Source organism: Pipistrellus kuhlii, unplaced genomic scaffold (assembly GCF_014108245.1).
Source record: "Pipistrellus kuhlii isolate mPipKuh1 unplaced genomic scaffold, mPipKuh1.p scaffold_m20_p_29, whole genome shotgun sequence".
Taxonomy (NCBI): Eukaryota; Metazoa; Chordata; class Mammalia; order Chiroptera; family Vespertilionidae; genus Pipistrellus; species Pipistrellus kuhlii.
This window is the reverse complement of record NW_023425528.1, coordinates 715,841-733,944: the sequence shown is the minus strand read 5'-3', so window position 1 is coordinate 733,944 and position 18,104 is coordinate 715,841. Positions and strand designations below refer to the sequence as shown.

Sequence of the window (18,104 nt, the reverse complement as noted above, 5' to 3'; positions counted from 1 at the left end):
TTGTTGCCCCGCGGGTCGGGACAAGGTAGTATGCTTAATAATTAACCATGTTCTTTAGTCCTCACTGTAACCCCATTATATAGACACTTTATTGACATTCCTATTTTATATAAAAAATAACTGTTGTTCAGAGAAGTTAAAAAATTTTCCCAGAGCCTCACATTTAGGGAAAAGGTTAAAATAGGAATTTGAACCAAGTGGTACTTAACATCAAAAGATACTTTCTTACATGAACTCTAGTCTGTCACGTTATCTTCTAAAAATGGCCTGGTAATGTGTAGGATGGCAAGAGGAAAAGTTGGTCTGTATCTCAGAACGTTATAGATAATTATTCCAATCTATTTCCATTCACCTGAAAAAACTTTTCCCATCCCTTCACCCTCAGTCTGTGTGTGTCTTTTATTCTGAGGTAGGTTTCTTGTAGACAGTAGATATATGGAGCATGTTTTCCTATCCAATTTGTTACCCTATGTCTTTTGATTAGGGCATTTAATCCATTTATATTTAAAATTATTATTGATAGGCACTTGTTTGTCACCATTTTTATTCTTTACCCTCATATTCCTTCTTTGCTTCTTATTTCTTTTTAATTTTAATTTTATTATTATTATTATTATTATTATTATTATTATTATTATTATTATTTTGCAGACCCTTTAGCATTTCTTGCATTGCTGGTTTGGTGGTTTAGTCCTATTTTGTCTGTAAAGCTCCTAATTTCACCTTGAATTTTTGATTAGTAACCTTGCTGGATACAGTATTCTTGGATTCAGACCCTTCCTTTGCATGACTTTGTATATTTGATTCCATTCCCTTCTGGCCTGATGTGTTTCTGTTGAGAAATCAGTCATTAGTCTGATGAGGGATCTTTTGTAGGTAACTTTTTTTCTCTCTCTGGCCGCTTTTAAGATTTTTATTTTGTCATTGGTGATAGCCAATTTAATTATAATGTGCCTTGGCATCAGTCTTTTGGAGTTCATTTTGCTTGGGACTCTGAGCTTCTTGGATTTGCGTGGGTTTTTTCTTTCCTATATCAGGGAAGATTTCTGTCATTATTTCTTCAAACAGGTTTTCTATTCCTTACTCAGGGTCCTCTCCTTCTGGAACCCCTATTATGCAGATGTTGGTTTTGTTGCTTTTTTTTTTTTTTTTTTTTTTTTTTTTTTTTTTTTTTTTTTTTTTTTTTTTTTTTTTTTTTTTTTTTTTTTTTTTTTTTTTTTTTTTTTTTATGTTGTCCCAAAGTTCCCTTAAGGTCTCCTCCTGCTTTTAGGTATTTTTTGTTTGTTTGTTTGTTTTCTAGAAGCTGCTCTAATTGAGTATTTTGTCCCACCTTGTCATCTATTTCACTCATGTGGTCCTCTGCTTCTTCTATTATAGACTACTCTTGATGCTTTCTATTGAGTTCTTTACAGCAGCAATGTAATTTTTCATTTCTTCTTGATTCTTCTTCATTTCTTCTTGGTTCTCACACATATAGAAGAATTTGTCTTCCATTCTTTTCATCCACCTTATGACAATTTCTCTGAATTCTTTCTCTGACAGGTTGCTTGCCTCCATTTTGTTTACTTTCTTTTCTGGTGATGCCTGCTTTTCTTTCATATGTGGGTTGTTTCTTTGTCTCCCCATGTTTTCTCTTCTCCACATGTCTGGTTATGTAGTTCTCTCTCTCCTTATTCCAGGCAAAATCTGACCTTACTGTGGAGTGTAGAGCTCTTCTGAATCCATGTGCTTGCGCCACTTGGGGACTGGTGTTCTCGGGTTTGCAGGTGTTTGGTGGGTGCCATAGTTGTAGATTTCCTGGGCTTTTCAGGCTCCTGAAACATCCACTTTTCCTTCTAGATGGTGTGGTCTCTGCATCCAAGCCAGTCACTCTGGGGGGGGGAACCCTGAAGGAGTTGGGGCTGTATAGCTGTCCCTCAACTCACCAACAAACACTCCCTGTGTGACCACACACTCTCCCTTTGTCTTTTCACTCATAACTATCTTATAGTCTACCTTCCTGACAGCAGCCATCTTCAATTCTGTGCAATTTACATTTAAAAGCAAAGTTGAACTCTTAATCTAATCTAAATTACATGTTGTGAGTTGCCAAATCAATATAAATTATATCATGTTTGTAAGAAAAGTTTGATAGCTTCCTGAGCAATAAATACCTTCACCTTGAAAATCTGTACTATGATATATATTGGGAAATTTGTTAATCTTGTCTGAATCTTGGCATGGTTACCTAAAAATGGAAGAAAACTGCTTTGGAATGCATAATGGCAGTGTAAATGCAAAATCATAAGAGGGAATGCTATTTTGTGTAACTGATTCAGAGGACAATGGAAGAAAACAGCATAGACATGAAATAGACTTCACAAGATCAGTTTGAATGTAGTATATTATCTATTGTCAAGCATTTATTAATTAATTTATAAATTCATTATTGTTGGAGAAAATTGAAACATACATAAAAGTCAAAATAGTACAATGAAATTGCATTTACCCATTATCTAGATTCAACAGTTATCAAGATAAATATTAATGTTTATTGATCATAGCATGAGAACTGATACTCCTACTCTAAAAGATCAGAAAGAATCATGTTCACAGAATCTTAAACTGGTGAGGCTGAAACAAATCTAAGCACTCTAATATAATATCTTCTTTTTAGAGCCAAGGAAACCAAGGTCCTGAACTGAGAGATGGTCTAATCAGGTAATTTAATTAGTAATAACCTATATAAGAATCAATTTGCACTCTCCCACACTACTATTTAGTAATAATAACTTTAATTTATTTTAATCCTTTAAAAATAAATGATGAAGTATGGTAAAAGCCTTTTCTCCATAAATTCATTGAAACATACTAGGCTCTTCTCCAGATATAACCTTTTCTACTTAATGGTTTTTTCTACCTACATTATTTTCCAAAAATACAATTTACAGAACAACTCTCTCATTTGTTCTCTTTTACATCTAATTGCATTATAAATAGTTCGCCAATTAAAACAGCTCAAAGAAACAATCACACTGAATTTTACAATAACATAGTGATCTTTCCCAATTTGTTTCTTGAAAATGCTGAGACAGGAACAAACACATGACGAACTTGTTAATGAACTAGTAATAGGAAACCAGAGTGTACACATGTGTGTCTTTGAATTGAGCCTTAATAAAATTAGGAAGCTAAGTCCCAGATGGAGACTGGGCAACCAACAGAAAATCCTAAGAGCCAGAGCACACCAGATTTTCAGGAAAAATAAAGATCAACAATACACATTAATTTTCTCAAGTTGTCATTCCATTAGTGATATATAGGTTTTAAAATGCTAAATGGATTACCAAATCAGGTTTCAAAACCATCTCACCTGTCAAACTTTACATTTGATTTAGAATAAAATCACAGATTTCATGGATCATATTCACATATTATCATTTGCCTTTAAAGTGCCTATATGTCCTGAAAAGAGAACTGCTGGATCTCTTTCACTAATACTGAGGTGATCTTATGAGCTATATTTTATATTGGCAGCATATCTCTGAAAAATGTTTTATTTTTTTCCTCAGACTATGACCTACATTCTCCCTAGGTTACTGCCATTGAGTGATTCATTCATTAAGTCTTTTATTTATTCAACAAATAGTTATTGAGTTCTGTGCTAGGTTATTGGGATACAACTACGAAAAAAAACAGACAAATTCTTACACTCATTGAACTTACATTCCAGTAATGGAGATAGACCATAAAAAAATAAACAGGAAAAATATGTTAGGTATTCTGGCCAGTATGGCTCAGGGAAAGAGCATCGATCTATGAACCAGAAGGTCATAGTTTGATTCCTTTCAGGGCACATGCCTAGGTGGCAGGCTTTCTCCCCAGAAGGGGGGTACAGGAGGCAGCCAATCAATGATTCCATCTCATCATTGGCATTTCTATATCTCTCTGCCTCTCCCTTCCTCTCTGACATCAATTAAAATATATTTTAAAAATATAATAGTATTATTGGAGGAGGAACCAAGATGGTGGCCTAGGTAAGCACCTAAGCTGCCGTCTCACACAACAATTTCAAAACAACAACTAAAATCACAACGAACATCATCCAAAAACACAGGAAAGCTGGTAGAGTGGGAAATCTACAACTAGAAAGAAGGAGAGAGGCTCACGGATCAGATTGGGAGCAGGAAAGTGCTGAAGTAGGGTGACTTGCATGCACGCAGAGAGGAATTGCGGCTGAATGCCTAGCTGGTGGGAGGGGAAAGGAAGTCCTTGATTACACTGCACCCTTTCCAACTGTACTGAATCCCAACCCTGGCTGAAAACATGTGGACCCAGGCTCATATGGGTGGAGTCTGAACTATAGAGAAAGGCACCCAGAGACTCAGAGACTGGGAGACTGGGGTAGCTGGGAGCCATAGTGGGCAGGGTCTACAGTCACACGCGAGTGAGTGCACACAAAGAGCTAAACTTCAGACTACAGAGACCCAACCCAATTCCAGGCGAGTCCCTGGGGCACCCACTTTCTTGCACAGGGAATCTGGGATGGTCAGGCAGAAAGTCAGGGGAGCCATGGAAGACAGAGGTCAGGTAGAAACTCAGGCAAGCACACAAGGGCAGGGCTGACTGGAAGCCAAGACTGTCAGCTCAGCCCTGAGACTCCACCCCATCAAGCTAAGCAAAGAGGTTTTTGCAATTTTAGAAGTCTGATCCTATAAGACTGTCTCCAATATAGAAGGTATCCAAGAGTAGACACAACTGATACTCATATCCAATTGGGATGAAGGTCAATTCCTCCCAGGAATACCAACAACAATCAAGGCTTAACTACAACAAGGCTGCACACGCAGTCCACAAAGGGGAGCACCAAGAGTGTCTACCTCAGGTAACTGGGGAGGCTGACCCACTGGGCCATATAGGACAGCAAACACACAAAGCCATCCTACTAACTCTGGGAAGCAGTGAAAATGCCGAGACAAGGAAATAGATCTCAAACGAAAAAGATGGAGGATATAGAGTTCAAAACCACAGTTACAAGGTTTTTCAATAATTTCATAGAAAAGGCTGATAAATTTAATGAGACCCAACTAAAAATTAAACATAAACTGACTAAAATGTAAAATATTATGCAGAGATCCAACAGCAGAATAGGGGAACACAAAAATCAGGTCAAAGATTTGGAATACTAAGAGCCAAAAGACACTCCTCTGGAGAAACAAGAAGAAAAGAGAATCTAGAAAGTTGAAGATAGTATAAGGAGCCTCTGGGACAACTTCAAGCATACCAACATCAGAAGTATGGGGGTGCCAAAAGAAGAGAGAGTGCAAGATACTGAAAACATATTTGAAGAAATAATATCAGAAAACTTCCCCCACCTGGTGAAAGAAATAGACTTACAAGTACAGGAAGCGTCAGAACCCCAAACAAGAGGAATCCAAAGAGGATCACACCAAGACACATCATAATTAAAATTCCAAGAGCAAAAGACAAAGAGAGAATATTAAAAGCAGCAAGAGAAAAGCAGTTGGTTACCTATAAGGGAGCACCCATACGACTATCAGCTGATTTCTCAACATAAACTATGCAGGCCAGAAGTGAATTAAAAATCTGAGGAACAGAATAAACTGGTGAATATAATAGAAACAGGGGTAAAGTAAGGGAGTGCATTGATAATTATCAGGGGGAAAGGGGTGTGGGGGTGCAGGAAGAGACTGAATTAAAATCCTACACCTATAGATGAGGACAATGGTGAGGGGGGGAGGTAAGGGCAGAGGGTGGGGCAGGTACTGGGTGGAAGAGAGCTATGGGGGCTAAAAGGAGAAACAATTCTAATAATCTGAGCAATAAAATTTATTTAAAAAATAAAATTAAATAAATAAAAATAAAAATAATCTTATCTAATAAAAGTGTAATATGCAAATTGACCATACCTCTGATACACCCACAAGTCACACCCACCAGGCAATCAGAGTGTGTATGCAAATTAACCCCAACCAAGATGGCTGTGCCCACGGAATGAGTAGGAGGCTTGGGTTTTCCCAGCAATGAAGGAAGCCAAGCTTTTTTCACACCCTGACAGGCCCAGACCTCCACTCAAGGCTACAAAGTTTCAATTATAGAAGACAAATAAATTCCAACAAAAATGGTGACAGCCATAGAGGTAGAGAGAGCAGGAGGCTTGAATTGCCCCTGGAAATAGAGGAAGCCAAGCTTTCCACGCAACCTGTCCTACTTTGGCCTTCACTCAAGGCTACAAAGTTTCAGTTATAGAAGATAAATAAATCCCAACAAAAGTGGGTGCAGCCAGGGAGTAAGCAGGAGGCTTGGCTCCACTCAAGGCTACACAGTTTCAATTATAGAAGATAAATAAATCCCAGATATCAGGGACTCTGTTTGGGTAGCAGGGGCACATGGCCAGCCTTCAAACTGCTACAGGTCCCTCGCCTAGGCCACCCCACACCCAAGGGCACCCCCACCTTGATCCGGGACACCCTTCAGGGCAAACCAGCTGTCCCCCACCCATGCACCAGGCCTCTATCCTGTCTAATAAAATAGTAATACGTAAATTGAATGTCACTCCAACACACAAGATGGCTGCCCCTATGTGGTCAAAGATGATTGCCCCCATGTGGACACAAGATGACTGTCATAAGATGGCTAGCATGGGAGGGCAGTTGGGAGGCACAAGGCCTGCAAGGGAGGGCAGTTGTGGGTGATCAAGCCTGCAGGGGAGGGAAGTTAGGGGTGACCAGGCCAGCAGAGAAGGGAGTTGGGCATGACCGGGCCTGCAGGGAAGGGCAGTTAGGGGGGATCCAGGCCTCCAGGGGAGAGCAGCTGGGGGGGGCGCGGAGAACCAGGCCTGTAGGGGAGGGCAGTTAGGGGCAAACAGGCTGGCAGGAGAGCAGTTAGGCATCAATCAGGCTGGCAGGGGAATGGTTAGGGTGTGATCAGGATGGCAGGAAGAAGCAGTTAAGGGCAATCAGGAAGGCAGGCAGGCAAGCCGTTGGGAGCCAACAGTCCTGGATTGTGAGAGAGATGTCCGACTGCCCATTTTGGCCCAATCCTACCAAAATTGGGTTAAAATGGGCAATTGGACATCCCTTGAGGGTTCCCAGATTGGAGAGGGTGCAGGCTGGGCAGAGGGACACACTCCCCATGCACAAACTTCATGCACCAGGTGTCTAGTAAATGAGTAAAGTTCTGTCTGTTTACATGCCAAGATTTATCCCTTGTCACTTACTGGGGTTACAAGTGTCAATACTGGCATCACTCCTTTGAGATATGTTCCCAAAGCAGGAATCATTCTTTTCTAAAAACTCATTGAGAAATTCAGTCAGTCAGAGAAATGTCAGTGTGTGAGGTCCCCTTGGTCTCTCCCCTTGAAGTTTCAACTATTTAAACAGCTATAACTCAACAGATAATTTCCTGCTCAAAGCGCAGTCAGATCTGAGAGATTTGTGCATTGAAGCATCTAAAGATCAGCAACTAGGATCAAATGACAAAGGTGAGTAAGGGCTGACACTAGCCAGGGACACAGTCCTCAGCAGGGAGCTCATGATGGCAGGGTTCCCCCTGGAGAGAGGATCAAGCCAGTTATGGTGAGTTCTCCCTTCAGCTAGGAGGAGCAAAGATACACAATGGGCATCTCTGCAAGAATGAGCAGTATGTGCTGCAGCTGAGTCCAGAGTTCTGGGAAAGGACACAGCTCTAGGGTGCTGCCTCAGTTGTTAGGGACATCAGCAATTTAGACATAGAAACAAACTCATGAAGCTCTGCCACCCTATAGACCAAGAGCTTGCCTCTCTTCACACTTGGTGTCAAGTTGCAGAGCACATTATCTGCAAACCTGAGATCTGGTACCACAGCATCACTATCCATCTCCCCCAACCCCCAGAGCAAAGGTTGTGCTCTGTGACTGGTCCTGGGTTGGGGTGCAAGGATGACACCATGGAGGCCCAAGGTTGCCATTACCAGAAGATCAAAACAAAGAAGGTGACCAGGTTCCCCCAATCAACCGAATCCCACACATCATGGCTACACTGGTTGCAGCCAGAGATGGCAGGGTCAGCATTGGGATTTCACAGAGCTAAAAACTTGTGATTCAACACCACTTACTGGAAAATAATAGAAATACCCCTTCATATTAATCTGTTAGAGAGGTGCCACTCATACATAGTAGCCTAGAAAGTGAAAGAATTCAACAAACACCATAAATAACTAACGTAGCAAAGTAGTTCAGAAAGAAAATTAAAAATTTCCAGAAAGCAAACTGGAACCCATGGATATATGTGATATAAATGACAGAGAATTCAAGATTGGCATTCTGGAAATACACAAGGAGATGTAATAATATACTGACAGAAGATTTAATTAAACAAATTAGTGAACAAAATGAGTAATTTACCAAAGAGATTAAAACTTCAAAATAAGAAATTCTGGATATGAAGAGCTTAAAAGACATCAAGAATGAACTAGTGAGCACAGGAAATAGAGCTGACCAGATGGATAATAGAATTAGCTGTATTAAAGATAGAAATCTAGAAATGACACAGAAGGAAAAAGAGAAAGACTTGAGCAGAAAGAAAGAAAGAAAGAAAGAAAGAAAGAAAGAAAGAAAGAAAGAAAGAAAGAAAGAAAGAAAGAAAGAACTCTATGAGAACTATCTGACTTCACAGAAAGAGCAATTTAAGAATAACAGGCATACCAGAAGGAAAGGAGAAGAAGGGAACAAAGAGCCTATTCAAATAATTGATGAGAACTTATCAAACCTAAGGAAAGAGCTAGATTCCCGAATCCAAGAAGCAAACAGAACAACTAGCTCTCTCAATCCAAAGAGGCCTTCTCCAAGACACATTGTTTTAAGACTGTCAAAAAATAATAACAAATCAAGAATTCTCAAGGCCGCCAGGAAAAAGAAGAAAGTAATCTATAAAGGAAAGCTCATTAAGTTATCATAGAAATTCTCAGAAGAAATTCTACAAGCTAGAAGATTGTGGAACCAAATATTCAAATTATTGGAAGAGAAACATTACCAGCAAAGAATAATATATCCAACAGAGTTATACTTCAAGTATAAAGGAGAAATAAAGAATTTTACAGACAGAACTACAACTAAAAGACAAAACAAACATCATCTAGAACCACAGCAAGGCTGGCTGAGTGGAAATTCTACAACTAGAAGGAAAGAGAAAAGCACACTGAGACTCAGAGAAACTGCAGAAGGCAAAGGTATGGAGGCACACATGTGGAGAGGGCTGGCAACTAAGTACATGGCTGGTTTTCTCAATAGGAAGGGAGGAAAAAACTCCAGATTGCTCTGAACTCCAGGTCTGGGTGAGACTCTGGGGAACCAGACTCATATGGGGAGAAACTGGACTGTGAGGAAAGAGAAAAGTACACTGATACTCAGAGGAACTGCTGAAGGCAGAGGTACAGAGGTGCGCTCATGGAGAAGGCTGGCAACTGAGTACACAGCTGGCTTTCTCAATCATGAGGGAGACAAAAGCTCCTGACTGCTCTCACCTCCAGTTCTGAGTGATAATCGGGGGACCCAGATTCATATGGGAAGAAACTGGACTGTAAGGAATGAGAAAAGCACATTGAGACTGAGAGGAAATGCAGAAGGCAGAGGTATGGAAGTACGTGTGTAGAAAGGTCTGGTACCTGAGTACGTGGTGGGCTTTCTCAATAGGGAGGGAGACAGAAGCTCCCAATTGCTCTGAACTCCAGTTCCGGGCAAGACTTTGAGGACCCAGACTCATTTGGAGAGAAACTGGACTGTTTTGTAGCAGGCAGAAATCTATGGCAGCTTTCTCTCAATGGTGCTTCCAGTGATTACCACAGGACACTGAGACACAGGGGCTGATGGGAAACCAATGCTGTCTGCTCTGCCCTGAGATTCCACCCCATCCAAGATGAGCACAGAGGGTTTTGCAAGTCTTGTCTCATAAGGGTGTTTCCAGCACAGAAGTTCTCCCAGCGTAGACACAGTTGATCCTCACAGCCAGTTGGCCTGAAGGTCAATTCCTCCCAGTGATACCAAAAACAATCAAGGCTTAACTACAACAAGACTGTGCACACAGCCCACAAAGGAGTGCACCAGGAGTGTCCACCTCAGGTAACTGGGGAGGCTGAGCCACTGGGCCTTATAGGACACCTAGCACACAAAGCCACTCTATCAACACAGGGAAGCAGTGAAAATGTGGAGACAAAGAAACAGGTCACAAATGAAAGAAATGGAGGACAGCAAATGACTGGATATAGAGTTCAAAATCACGGTTATAAGTTTTTCAAGAATATCCTAGAAAAGGCTGATAAATTTAGTGAGACCCTCGAGGATATAAAAAATGACCAACTAGAATTTAAGCATACACTTACTGAAATAAAAAAGTATACAGAGATCTAACAGCAGACTACAGGATTGCAAGTATCAAATCAAAGATTTGAAATACAGAGAAGCAAAAAATACCCAACCAGAAAAGCAAAAAGAAAAAAGAACCCAAAAAGTTGAAGATAAAGTAAGAAGCCTCTAGGATAGGGGTGTCGAACTCAATCAGAGAAGGGGCCAAAATCTAAAATCCAGCCTAAATCGCGGGCCGAATGGTTTACTGAATAGTCATAAACTGTCATTGTGATGGAAACCCAGCGGAGTGCAGTGATGACAGCGCAGTACGGGCCACATTGCAAGGCCTGGCGGGACGGATTTGGCCCGCGGGCCTTGTGTTTGACACATGTGCTCTAGGACAACTTCAAGTGTACCAACATCAGAATTATGGGGGTGCCAGAAGAGGAGAGAGACCAAGATACTGAAAACCTATTTGAAGAAATAATGACTGGAAACTTTCCCCCACCTGGTGAAAGAAATAGACTTACAAGCCCAGGAAGCACAGAGAACCCCAAGCAAAAGGAATCCAAAGAGGACTACACCAAGACACATCATAATTAAAATGCCAAGAGCAAAAGACAAAGAGAGAATATTAAAAGCAGCAAGAGAAAAACAGTTAATTACCTACAAGGGACCACCCATACGATTGTCAGCTGATTTCTCAACAGAAACTATGCAGGCCAGAAGGGGGCAGTGGCAAGAAATGTTCAAAGTGATGTGTAGCAAGAACCTACAACCAAGATTACTCTACCCAGCAAAGTTATCATTCAAAATTGAAGGGCAGATAAAGAGCTTCACAGATAAGAAAAAGCTAAAGTAGTTCATGACTGCCAAACCAGTATTATTTAAAATGCTGAAGGGTATTCTTTAAGAAGAGGAAGAAGGGAAAAAAGGTAAAGGTAAAAATTATGAACAACATATACATAACTATCAACAAGTGAATCTAAAAATCAAGTAAATAAAAAAATCTGATGAACAGAATAAACTGGTGAATATAATAGAATCAGGGGCATAGAAAGAGAGTGGACTGACAATTCTTGGGGGGAAAGGGTTGTGGGGATTTGGGAAGAGATTGGACAAAAATCGTACACTTATGGATGAGGACAGTAGGGTGGGGGAGGTAAGGGCAGAGGGTGGGGTGGGAACTGGGTGGAGGGTAGCTATAAGGCAAAAAAGAGGAACAATTGTAATAACCTGAACAATAAAAAAAATATTTTTAAAAATTCCAAAACCAGGACATATAGCTTTAAAAAAGAAAAGAAAAGAAAAATACCGAATACCACCAAACAAAAACAACAGACAGAAACACAAAGGAAAAGAACCACAATGGAGGCACAAAGCTACAAAAAGAAAATAAGAGCCCTAGCTGGTTTGGCTCAGTGGATAGGGTGTTGGCCTACTAAATGAAGGGTCCCTGGTTCCATTCTGGTCAACGGCACATGCTTAGGTTGTGGGCTTGATGCCCAATAGGGGGCGTACAGGAAGCAGCCAATCAATGATTTTCTTTCATCATTGATGTTTCTATCTCTCTCTCCATCTTCCTTCCTCTTTGAGATAAATAAAAATATATTTTAAAAAGATAAAATGGCTATAGAAAATCCTCATACATCAATAATTATCCTAAATGTAAATGGACTGAGCTCACCAATAAAAGGGCACAGAGTAGCAGATTGGATAAAAAATGAAACCCAATCATATGCTTCCTTCAGACTGCATATCTAAGCTTCAAAGACAAAGTTAGACTCAAAGTGGAAGGGTAGTAATGATTCAGGCAAATAATATTCACAGAAAAGAATGTGTAGCCATACTTATTTCTGACAAAATAGATTTCAAGGTAACAAGAGACAAAGATGGACATTTTATGATGATAAAGGGGACATTACATCAAGAAGACATAACACCTTTTAATATATATGCACCCAACCAAACAGTATCAAAATATATAAAGCAACTACTTACAGAACTAAAGGGAGAACCTGACAAAAACACAATCATAGTTAGGGACCTTAATACTCCATTGACAGCTCTAAATAGAAGATCTAAACAGAAAATCAATAAAGAAGTATCAGTCTTGTCCAGCTGGTGTGGTGCAGTAGATTGAGTGTCATCCCATGACCAAGAGGTCCTGGGTTTGATTCCTGATGCCTGGATTTCAGGTTCAATCCCCAGTGTGGGGCATGGAAGAGGCGGCCAATCAATGATTCTCTCTCATCATTGATGTTTCTATCTCTCTCTTCTCCCTTCCTCTCTGAAATTAATTTTAAAAATATTAAAAAATAAGATTCAGCCTTAAATGACACATTATACCAAATGGACATAATTGACATTTAGCCTTTTATCCCAAAATATAAAGTATACACTCTTCTTCAGTGCACGTGGAACATTCTCAAGGATAGGCCATATGTTGGGTCACAAAACTAAGCTCAACAAATTCAAGAAGACTGAAATTATACCAAGCACAATCTCTGACCACAATGCTTTAACATTAGAAATCAACTGCAAAGAGGAAGTAAAGAAACCCACAAATATGTAGAGATAAAAAAAAAAAACCTTCAATATTTCCATATAGTACTTAAGAGGTCAGTGTGGGAAATAAGCAGGTAAGTGTTTGTCTTTCACATTTGCACAATATGACTAATTATTACATTAGGTATCTTGCAAAGTACAGAGACTAAGACTGATAAATTTTATTGATGTATAAGAAATAAATTTGTGAATACATGGATGTATGCAAAAATGAAATTTAAAAAGTCTTGGAAAAAGGAGGGTAAACATCATGAGCAAATATCAAAAGGGGAGATGGGAAAGTGAAAATTACTACACCATCAAAGACCTCATTTCCACATGACAAATGTGCCTAAGACTCCTGCAGTTTTTTAAGAGTTACTATTCACTGTAAATGCTTAACAGAAATCCCACATATATTCCATTGTTGATATAATAGAGGTTCCTCCTTTGGCAAAAATGAAGCAGAGAGTGATTCAGGATACCACATTCACAGATAATTGTGAGTCCCCAAACATTAAATAACAATGACCTGATTGATCCCTTCCCTGGTTTATTAATTTCATATTTCAGACTATGATGCAGAATCTCAAGGACCCAGAAGGTAGGATAAAGAATTGTAAAAAAGCCAATATAGAAAAGCAGTTATCTTTCCCACTTCTTGCTAAAGGTTGAAAAACCTAAATTTGGAAAAGAGAGTAATGGAAAATATTCTACTAATCTTTAAAGTAAAATTTGTCACACATATAAACCTGTCTTGTGATATTTTAACTATTTATAAACACTTAAATATCCTTTGCACCTTTTAATAAGTAATACCATGTCATCCCCCCCCCCCCCCCCCGAATGACCTCAATGGTGAGATGGCCAAATGCAAGTCTTCAAAAGCCTTTACAAAGTCCTCACTCATATACCCACAAGTCAGTAAACATTGTATAAAGTACAGGTGGATATACAATATCTGCCTTTGAGAAGTAGAAGAAAGTGAAAATAAAGGGTGAGTCTAGGGCAGTATGGGATCAAGGGCTAAATGTTTGAGGATGGTCTCTAAGGGCATTTGGAAGAGGCAAAAAAGGAAAAATGCATACTACTCACTGAACTCCATTACATTAAATTGTTTGCTAAAAAAAAAATTTCACCTGAATGTCTCACAGACAAGTCAAACTCAACATGTCCAAATCTGAATGCATCATCTTCCTCTGCCACCTAGAACTGATCCTCCTCCTGTGTTTCAGATGTCAGAGTATGGACTGCTATCTAGTTGCTCAATCCAGATAAGATATCCTTATTCTCTCCCTTTATTTCATCCACCACAATCAACCCAATATGAGTTCCTATTAATGCTATTTCCTCAAGCTCTGCCATCCCAGATAAGTCAAGTTCTGACTCACATGATTGCTCCCTCTGACCCATCCTCTCTGGCTCCACTGGATATGTGTTGTGTGTCAGACTCCAAGAGCTCAAAAATGGATTAAAATATATTTCCTCTCCTCAAGGCAGAACTTGAGGTGGGTCCAGGAAACATGATTTTTGTTTAAAACAATATTGGTTGATTGTGTGTAAATTGGGCTATCTACCTTTTCTTTCATTTAATGTTTCAGTAATATTGGCCTTCCACATTACCATAAGTCTTTTAGAGTGCCACACTGCTTGACAATTCTCATTTTCTATGTCACTCAAATACCTAATGACATAGATAGACTCTAATTCCAGGCTACATGGATACTGCTTACTATGAGCACCTTAGAAAAAAATTCAGTAGCTGTGAAAAATGTAATTGTTGTGAAAACTTTTCATAAGGTTTGATGGAACACATTTAATTTCTTAACTACCATCTATAATCTTTATATAAAAGGCTAATATGCTAAGTGTCCAACCATTCAACCATTCGACTGGTAGCTATGATGTGCACTCACCACCAGGGGGCAGATGCTCAACACACAGGCATGGAAACATGGAACAGACAGATGAATCTCAAAGGGAAGAAGAGAGGGGGTGGGAAGAGATTAACCGAAGATCTTATGTGCATACTAGAGGCCTCGGGCATGGATTAGTGCACTGGTGGGGTCCCACAGCCTGGCCTGCGGAGATCAGGCTGAAACCAGCAGTCCTACATCCCCTGAGGAGTCCTGGATTGTGAGAGGGCACAAGCCAAGCTAAGGGACCCCACTGGTGCACGAATCCATGCACCAGGCCTCTAGTATTTGATATGAGCCATTGAAGGTTTCTGGTTCTATTCCCTGTCAGGACGCATACCCACTTTACAGGTTTAACACCTGATCAGGGTGTGTGCAGGAGGCAACCAATTGATGTTTCTTTCTCTTCCTCTCCTCTATCTTTAAAATCAATAAAACATATTTTTTTAAAAAGCATAATATTTAATGTAAGTCAAATTTCCATGATATCAACCATTTGATTATATTTTCATGCATGGTAAATTAGTATCTCTCCTTGTTCTCCTCACCCCTTATTCTAGAAGAGTCCCCTGAAAATTGTTCATCTCTAAAGTCAGGAAATATCTTCTGTATGAGTTTCACTTTGCCATGTTACCTTTCCTGTGTCCCTTTACTTTAAAGAGCACACTCTTCTGAGTCATCTAACACTTTCATATGGCTGTCACACTTCTATGGACCAATAGATTTTTAGTTCTAGCACACATGCAGATGCTCATGCCACCTCACCTGACAATAACCACCCAGAGAAAGATTTAGTGAAGTGTGTTGTAAAGAGCACTAGACTGTGAATTAGGGGACCTGAGTTTTGGTCCTAATGCTACCATTGTTATATTAGATACAAACGTTCTTTTCTCAGAACCTCAATTTTCTCAACAGTAAAATAAGTTTTATGACCTTCAAAGTCATATCCTACTGTAATTGTTCTCCAAATATACTTTAAGATTAAATTTGATTTATTACAAATACATTTATTTTATATAATTTCATTATAAATTTTAAGAAAATTAAAGCTTACCTTTGCAAATGCGTGTGAGATTCGGCCACTTCTTCTGAATTGTCTCTACAAGTCCTATGTAAGGGGAGTAATATAGGTTAAAAGCAAATAAAATTATAGGAAAAGAACATTAAAAGTCATAACTTTCTGACAATATTTATGAACATTATTCAAATAAATGCTGTTTTCTTTCACAAAAAGAAAGTAACGAAGTAAAAGAAGATATACTAAGAAATTATTCAGACTCATGACATGTTTGAAAATGAGAGGAAATTACTAAAGTTTATAATTTGTTTACAGAAGGTATATGTATATTTCAAATATCACTTAACCAATAGCTTAAATACAAATCATGCCAGTCTACTCCAACCTTATGCAAAGACAAAATGATTCCAAAAGACCTGGCACAGTAAGTGTAGTACTGCAGAAGAAACCTTAGAGTTGCTAGGTCTTGCTTCCACACTCTACCCATGACAGATGAATGAGACTTTCTCTTATTTATAAGCCTCTCTAGTAAGAAGAGTCCTCAGGACTTTCCTCAGGAACCACGTCCAGTGTTTCACAATCAAGATTCCCAGTTCAGTCTAAGCAAAATCTCCCATGGCCTCTCTTACGTCTATTGAATCATCTAAGAAGAAAGAGACCATTTGTTGACTATCCTCTCCATCTGAGTCATTGATATTTTAAAATAATTATTAAATTATCCCTCAGGCTTCTCTTCTTCTGGGTTTAATGAATACCGTTCCTGCCACATTCCTCTCAGAGTACATCTCATCCCCTATGACCTATCCTGTTTCTGCAGGCAAATGCCTGGCTTCAGGCTTCTGTTAAGGTTATCCTGGATTTGAGTTTCTCTATTCATGTTTTGCCCTCTAAAACTCATGAGACTGTATTTATAATTTCCATGAGGGTCTGTAAATCTGTTCCTTCCTTAAAAATTTATCTCCCACAATAATATTGAGCAATATTGCCCAGAATATCCAAAATAAGACTGTATTTACCACAGTGCAATATATATATATATATATATATATATATATATATATATATATATATATATATATATATATATTTAAATTAAGTCCTGACTCCAGCTCATAAATTAAGTTAGGGCAATACAGTTTAGCTTTGCTGTATCCTTGTCCAGAGGCCAAGAAATTATTCTAGTGGTATTTCTCAGGAAACAAATGTTTAGACTCCTGAGAGGAAGCCAGAAATCTGGAGTGTTTAATTTGGTTCTTGGCTACCCCTGGTTCTTATGTCACCAAAGAAATATTCTGGCTGAGCACTCATATTCATTTCCAGACCACATCATTTTATGAAGTTAAATTCTTTGGAGAATTTCACAGTACATCTCAAGGTGCATTTTTATGGTCTAATTGCCATATGTTATATATTTGAAATTTAAACTTTTGGAGTGTATGACGGTCCTGCCAATATAAAAGCTTTCTATATATTATGCAATAGCACAAAAACTAAAGCCTCTCCAAAGCATCTGCCTTATAATGCTAAATCAGGCTCTCAGCAGAGAAAAGAACAGTTGCCCTCTGGGTTTAACCCTGACATGGCTTACAATTGGGACCAACTCTAGACATAGGCAGAATAAGCATCACTTCTTTAGTGAGATTTGAGGGGACCTAAAAGATCAGTCTGGTTCAGTAACTGACTTAGTCCTTTGGGCTCTCAAATGTCTCCTTCTCAATAAGACCTACATCATGGCTATATTATTTAGAACTAAAGGTCCAGTACACCAATGGGGTCCCTCGGCCTGGCCTGCACCTTGACATCCCCCAAGGGGTCCTGGGTTGTGAGAGGGTGCAGGCCAGGCCGAGGGACCCCACCAGTGCATGATGGGGCCAAGGAGGAATGGGAAATGTTAGCCAGCCAGGGAGGGACTGTAGAAGGGCTCCAGGGCATGTCTGGCTCTTCTCTCCCAATCCCGATGGGCCAGACCCCAGCAGCAAGCTAACCTATGAGTTGGAGCATCTGGCCCCTGCTGGTCAGTGCATATCATAGCAACTGGTTGACTGATCCATTGTCTTCCCCTGTTGGTCAGTGCAGGTCATAGCGAGTGGTTGAGCAGCCTTAGCATATCATTAGCATATTACACTTTCATTGGCTGAACAGACAACTGGTCAACAGGACACTTAGCACATTAGGCTTTTATTATACAGGCAGTCCTTAGTTTATGTCAGACTTGATGTACATTGTTTTGTGGTTACATCGCCATCTCCCATTTATTTATATATATAAAAAAAAAGGTTCCATCATTTTGATGTATGTACAT

At 39.4% G+C, this 18,104-nt stretch overlaps 1 protein-coding gene across 1 annotated transcript in view; it reads right to left on the bottom strand.

Moving 5' to 3' along the window:
• The window catches only part of IL13RA2 (interleukin 13 receptor subunit alpha 2), a 96,039-nt gene extending 79,654 nt beyond the window's left edge, over nt 1–16,385 (bottom strand). Inside the window, exons 1-2 of the mRNA XM_036454454.2 lie at nt 16,188–16,385; nt 15,839–15,892 (exon numbers count right to left, since the gene is read on the bottom strand). The gene's annotated coding sequence lies outside the window, so the exon portion shown is untranslated. The remainder of the gene's footprint in view (nt 1–15,838; nt 15,893–16,187) is intronic.
• Between the last annotated feature and the right edge of the window lie 1,719 nt (nt 16,386–18,104).